Source organism: Physeter macrocephalus, chromosome 5 (genome assembly GCF_002837175.3).
Source record: "Physeter macrocephalus isolate SW-GA chromosome 5, ASM283717v5, whole genome shotgun sequence".
NCBI lineage: Eukaryota > Metazoa > Chordata > Mammalia > Artiodactyla > Physeteridae > Physeter > Physeter macrocephalus.
Genome location: NC_041218.1, coordinates 69,848,367 through 69,855,635, shown reverse-complemented (window position 1 = coordinate 69,855,635; position 7,269 = coordinate 69,848,367). Strand labels below are relative to the sequence as shown.

Sequence of the window (7,269 nt, the reverse complement as noted above, 5' to 3'; positions counted from 1 at the left end):
TTTCAGATTTTTCATCATTAGTGTATAAGAATGCCAGAGATTTCTGTGCATTAATTTTGTATCCTGCTACTTTACCAAATTCATTGATTAGCTCTAGTAGTTTTCTGGTAGCATCCTTAGGATTCTCTATGTATAGTATCATTCATCTGCAAACAGTGACAGCTTTACTTCTTCTTTTCCTATTTGGATTCCTTTTATTTCTTTTTTTTCCCTGATTGCTGTGGCTAGAACTTCCAAAACTATGTTGAATAAGAGTGGTGAGAGTGGGCAACCTTGTCTTGTTCCTGATCTTAGTGGAAATGGTTTCAGTTTTTCAACATTGAGAACAATGCTGGCTGTGGGTAGTAACTCTCTTAAGGCTTCAAAATGAACACTCATATGGGAGGTTTTTAAGAGCTGGCATCATTTCTCTGTATTTTATTGGAATTTTAGAAAATTCTGAAAAGAATCTCATCAAATGAACCAGTATTTCATGTTTATAAAAAAGTAATTAAGAAAATTGTGCCTAATTTAAACATGCAGTTTATGTGCCAAGAAATGAAAAAAAAATAGGCCTTTGTCAATCATTAAACAAATTTTTTAAATTAAATCTCTAGGTGCCTATAAATTGTGAAGGGACCTGGATATTTATCCAGTGCCAGGCTTTCAGCCTTGCAGTCCGGCTGCTGTGGGCCTCTGAGTGTAGGATGCGCTTTGCTGGAGTCCACCTTGTGCTCTGAAAAGTTAACTTCGCTTACCAGGCGCTCACACTCTGGGCCACGTGGCATCACCCTAATCACTACAAGTACCAGACTAGGGATAAGCCCTACACTAAACGATTCAAATCAGCCAGTCCTCAGCGAGCCTGCAAAACCTAACTAACCCCACACTGCTTGCCAAAGCTGCCTACCTAGCTGCACCCCACAGCTCTAGTTTGCTGTGACCCCCTCCCTGGGTGTCATTCCCTGTGTGGCCCTGCCCAGCAGCCATCTCTCTTAGTAGTGTTAAGTAACAAAACGTTCAGCCTTTCATCTGCATGAATCAGTGTGTTGTATCCCACCATCAGAAGAATTCTTAAAGTCTTATAAAACAGTTGGCACTATAGCCACAGCCACTGACTCTTGGATAACTTCTTGCGAGACTGCTCTTGGCTCACTAATTGGCTCCAGACCACAGGGAGAGCAGTTTGGGATGGAATTTGAGCTTGGGCTTTAGTCTTGCAACCTGAGGCTACTTGAGCTGTGCTTTCCAGGCTGGAAGATTTGATGGTTCTGCTTTTAGTCGCAGTCTGTGTTTGGCGGAGACCTATTCCAGGGGACTCTCCTTGATGGTGGTGGTGTTTCTTCATCATTATTTGGGGCAGAACTCTGGTTGGTCTGTGTGTTTTAGGGGACTCCTGTGCAGGAAGATGTTGGTTGGGCTCCCCCCATTGGAAAGAAATGGCAGCTGGGTGTCATTTTGATGTTGCTCGGGTGTGGGTAGCAGCTACCTCTCTTCGTTGCTGTGTATCTCCTTGCTGTCCACAGAGAGCTTTATGCTCCCTAGACGGTCAGGAATATCACAGGCTGCACCTTCAAAGACCAGCCACCCAACATGTCATCCAAAGGGGCCCTCTGGCTCAAGGAAACAAAGATTTCATCCCAGCAACCCCCTTCAGGATACCTGCCAGGAATCCAATTACTTAAATAATACAAGACCCCTAACCATTGTGCTTGGGTCTTAGTAAGCGCCCCAACATAACATGTGAAGGGACTGATACTTCTGACAGTGGGTTTTACTGCACTGTCCCAAGGAGAGGCCGCAAACCCCAGTCCTCTAGTGGTGGACTGGGAAGGCCTGGAGTAAGAGCCGGCTCCCTAAAGGCAGGCCATGAGCTCCTCCCCCCCTCCTTTCCTATAACCGCCTACATGGTTCACACTGAGTTATCAGACAGAGACAAACTGAAACCACAGGCATAGGTGACTAGAAGCCCAAAACAGAGGGAAAATAATGGAATGAAAGGAAAAAACCTAGATACAGAGGGAGAAAATAAAAAATGAATTATATATGTGTGTGTATAATATTTTTTTAAACAAAGGTCCATAACTTAAAACAATTGAAAATCCAAAATTTACTGAAATAATTTCTATGACAAAAAGATAAAAAGGGTGCTGATTGCCTTTTGTGCCTCTACAGCATAGGTGCTAAATTAACTTTAACAACTGCTAAAATGCACCAGTTGACAAAGCTTCATGGATTTAATCATACTGAATCTCATATTACAGTTTTATCAGAAGATCCTACTAAATTTAAACATGGAACCCCCTATAACCCTAGGAGAGTAACTAAACATAAAATACAGTAAAAAAAGATATTCCTTATTTTATGTTATAGCCCTGCCTAAATTTCCCATAGTCATAATATCTATTGCCCTAAAATATTCTGTATTGGAAATAGACACTCTGAAATAATGAGTAATAAATTGAAGCTAAGTAAAGTCTTTGGCACTTAGAAACTGGCTTGACAAAAAAAGACCCAGTTAAAATATTAAAGTGGTCCAATTTAAGTTAAAACAGGGCCTTCAAGAGCTCAAACTTCATATAAGACCTAATTAATAAAGGAGTGATTATGTCCACTGCCTCTCCATTTAATAGGCAAATTTTGCCTGTTCTTAAACCGTCAAAAATTGAAGAAGAAAAAAAAAAAAAGAATAAAGCCTCACAGTGGATTACTGCAACTTTAATACTATGGTCCCATCCATTAATGTCTCCATTCCCAATACCCAATATTATTAAAATTACTGATGTCATCCAATTAACCACCAGTCAATATTTTGATAGTAAAAGGTTTGGCTAATATGTTCTCTTCAGTGCCTATTTCAACAGCCTCTCAGCGTCAGTTTGCCTTCACCCCCAAGGGAAGCAATGCACCTTTTTCAGCCACCTTCTAGAGTAAGGACCTCTTTGCAATTGCACACAATCTCTGCAGACAACATCTAACTGCATCCACTGTTCTCCATCAGCACGGATATGATATTCCAGCGATGACATCCTCCTTTAAGGACGTTTGTTAACACACTCATTAAGGACATAAAACTCCAGCATCGTTTAGTCAGTGTTGCATTCTGGAGGCAATATAGTCCTCGTGTAGAGATTCTACTTACTCGCTCTGATACTGTTACTTACTTATCAGGCTGCCTTGAATGGGGCCCCCTCCAACAAAAGGCTATAAAACTGGTTCAAATTAACATCGATAGGCCCCACGGGGAAACATTCCAGAATGTACGCCGGGGTAGTATGTGGGGTTGGTCCAGAGTGGTTCACTATGGGCAGAGTCTTGGCTGCCTGCACATGGCGACCACAAGGGGCCACCCGTGTGGTTGCCTTCTTGGCCCTGCATGGGTGCTCCCTGGGGTGCCTGGCTTTGATCTCAGGGGCAGTGTCCTTCCTTCCCGTCACTGACGTGTTCTCTGCAGATGCAGTTCACTGGGATAGGCAGTAGCCCAGCCCAGCCCCACCCCAGCTGCCCTTGCTTCCTCCCCCACTCCCCATGGTCCCCAGGAGGTTCTTTTGCTCCTTACCAGACTCCAGAACCAATCGCAGTAGGTCTGAAAGCTAGATATGCGCCTGTGCAGGCACATGGGGAGAGGGCATGGGTTTGTGCTAATGAAGAGTGTAGCCAAGCCATCACCAGGGACTCCCCTGGGAGATGCCACATCCTGATCCACATGGGAGAACAACTGTTTATTCTTCAGAGAGTGGTTGTGATTAAAATTCAACACAAGGGAATTCCCTGGTGCTCCAGTGGTTAGGACTCTGTGCTCTCACTGCCGAGGGCCTAGGTTCAGTCCATGGTTAGGGAACTAAGATCCCACAAGCTGCGCGGTGTGGCCAAAAACATTTTAAAAAATAAAAATTCATACTAGAGCATGGACTGGAGGATATGGGGAGGGGGAAGGGTAAGCTGTGACGAAGTGAGAGAGTGGCAGGGACATACATACACTGCCAAATGTAAAAGAGCTAGTGGGAAGCAGCCGCATAGCACAGAGAGATCAGCTTGGTGCTTTGTGACCACCTAGAGGGGTGGCATAGAGAGGGTGGGAGGGAGACGCAAGAGGGAGGAGTTATGGGAACATGTGTATATGTATAACTGATTCACTTGGTTGTAAAGCAGAAACTAACACACCATTGTAAAGCAGTTATACTCCAATAAAGATGTTAAAAATAAATAAATAAAAATTCAACAAAATCAAACTTGAAGAAACATTTTGAGTGCAAACATGAAAATCAGCCAAAACAATATGTGTGCCGGTTTGAAGGTTGTAAGAAGACCTTTAAGAACATCAGCAGCTAGAAATCCATCAGTGCCAGCAGAAAAATGAATCACTGTTCAAGTGAAACCCTGAAAGAAATGGCAAGCGCTTTGTTTCACCCAGCAGTCTGAAAGGATGAGAAGAAAAGTCTAAGAGAGCCGCGTTATGTCAAAAGGGATGTTCATTGTGGCAAAAACATGTGAGAGAAACCTGCTAAAAAGAAAATAACATGTGAAGTATGCCAGAAAACATTCAAGCAGAGAGGTGAGGGTAAGCAACACGTGAAAATTCGTGTCCCAGAAAGGGATGTGTGTCAGTGTCCAGGAGAAGACCATGGTGGAAGCTATGCAACATGCTTGGTCTCGAGAGCCATATTTTCTCTCTGCCTGAGGAAAAGCACCCATTTATGTGTGCATATGCTGGCGGGTGCAAAAGATTTGCAATAAAACACAGTCTCCCAAGGCATGCCGACATGAAGAAAATGAAAATCAAAGTAAAAGCATCTCATGAAAAATCGAGTTGGGCCTTTCATCTCAGTGGATGTATCTCTTCTAAAAGGAAACACCAGTAAGGCTTCTCTTTGCCTAAATACAGAGAGTCACTGAATGGTATTGATCTCAGTTACTCTCGGCTAAATATCAGGTTGTATTGTTGAAAGGACTACAAACTAACAAGCTCAGTTACTTTCTCTCAGAAGCACATTTCCCTTTATTAAAAACACTGATTTAGAAAAAAAGAAATTGACAGGCACTCGTGTTACTCTCCTCAGAGGCTCCTTCACTACAGAAGTTTTAGCAACCTCTTCTCACACCTCCAAGAGTCTCAGGACGCTTATGAAGGCCACAGGTTGCCGTTGGGCTTCTGAGGTTAGAAACTGACCTTGGCTCTGTGCTGTACACCATTAGAGCAAAAATCACTGGCCACATACTGGTCTTTCCTAGAAATCGTGGTTCTGATGGATCCCTGAGCCTGTGACTTTCTATACCCAGTCGCCCATTATGCCTTGGGTCATAAATGCAGCACCCCTCAATCTGAGCACCTCTACTTAGGCCTCCTTGATAAAGAATGGAACCAAACCTGGGCCTTCTGGCATATTCCACCTGGAGGAGGGGTTTGTCTCTCCTCTCCTCAGTTTCTTGCCAGATGCCAGGCTGCTGGATGAGATTGCCCTTCTCCCAGTTACCTTAGCTACCTGGGGAGTCCCTTGGGATCAACTGATGGAACAGCAGTGAAACTTCATAGACTATATGGGTGGCATTGCCACCATCATAACTGATGCTCAGTGGCATGGCGCTGCTTGCCATCTCCTAACTGGTAGGTCCATGATAAAGGACAGGGCCCAAGAGTCAGAAAATTTGCCATGATTCAGTCATTTTAGCACTGTATGCCCTAGTCAGCAAATTATTCCATATACATATATTTTTTTAAAATTCTTGAGTCATTGCCTAAGAGTTGTTCCCTCTGTTCAAGGTAAAGGACTCTGTGAACCACTTTGCTCACAGATACCCAAAATAGAAATCAAGGCTACACATATCTCTACATATATTAAGGCCACGATATAAGGCCCCGTCAGGACACTCCTCATCTTCCTGGGTGTTCCAGACACTGCCGATAGTGATCAAGACACATATTTCACTTCTCAGAATACACAATGCTGGGCTCCTGGGCTGGCAGTCAGTAAAACTCACTACCCCAGTAGGTCCAGACAGCTGATTTAATTGAGAGGCCTAATGGGCCCCTCAAAGAACTCTCTCTTCAGTCAAAAAATGACAAACCACTAGGCAGTGTCTTTCTTGCCCCCAGGCATTAATCTCTCTTAATTCAAGGCCCCTTAGTCAACTCATACCACACACCAGCTTTAATGAAAAACCTTCCTTTCGACCTTTCCTATGTTTAAAGGGGGAATATGTCTGGCTACATGTATATAAAGATGAATTATATATGAGGCCCTTTAATAATGTCTTTTTCTACCTTTACAGATTTTCAATTCTGTTCCACCCCCATAGCGCTGGAGACCAGATGTAGGGTACATACTCTTCTGGGACCCGTTAACCATAGACTGTCCCATGGGCCAGGAACCTGCCCATCTGACATGTGACTCATTTGAGCCTAAACTTCTACCACTCAAAAAATCGTCATCAGTATTCAGGTTATAAGGGGTAGATAATTAATCCTGGCTCTCCATCTGATTCCCTCCAGAAAATTAAAATTATTTTTCCAGGACTATTCCCTCAGACAATGTGGGCTGCTAGGGAGCTAGGAAACTGGACTTGGTAAATAAAAATGGAGATAATATTAGGGGATAATAATAAAATCAACACCATATCCCATAATGATGAAGCCAGACAACCCTTCATTGGTAATAACACAAGCCAGAGAAAAATTGACATCAAACAACAAAGGTCTATCAAGTGCAGCCACACACTATTTTGTTGACCATTGGTCTCATTGCTATTGGTCGGGATGCTTTCATTGGTTTGCAATCCAGAGGCTCCAACACTCCAAGCAAACCGTTGTTTTAACCAAACTTGGCAGATGCTAGAGCCCACACCCCTACAACCTGAAGTCTTCACTGGCTTGTCCATTACCAACAAAGCCAACAACTGAGGCAAAGGGCCCATGGTAATTGCCTAAATTGGAGGGCCTGCCTATAGGCTATGCTGGAGCTCCAAGCTCAGCCACAGATATTTTAATTGACAAATGTGGCATCCTATTAACACGATGCACCCCAAATAGGCCATGTGATTTAAAAACCTATCTGCAGTAGAATCCCTTTCATCACCCATCTGGACAGAATCTTGGACTGTTGGGAGCTTTTAGATTTGGCCACCCTTAATCAGGGATTTAATTATGTCAGTTGGGTTCCGGTGCTTCGGTTCAATGATAGCACCTTCGTTGAGGCAAGCGTCATCTTTGCTAGCTGTGCACCCACGAAGCCTTGGTTTGAAAGATATTTATAAGTCAAGCTCCCAGGACCAAAATCACCTTGATATTTTACA

General features: G+C 43.4%; 1 pseudogene; it reads left to right on the top strand.

Moving 5' to 3' along the window:
• Window positions 1–4,203: 4,203 nt before the first annotated feature.
• Window positions 4,204–4,841, top strand: LOC112066941 (transcription factor IIIA-like; annotated as a pseudogene).
• The last annotated feature ends 2,428 nt before the right edge of the window (window positions 4,842–7,269 follow it).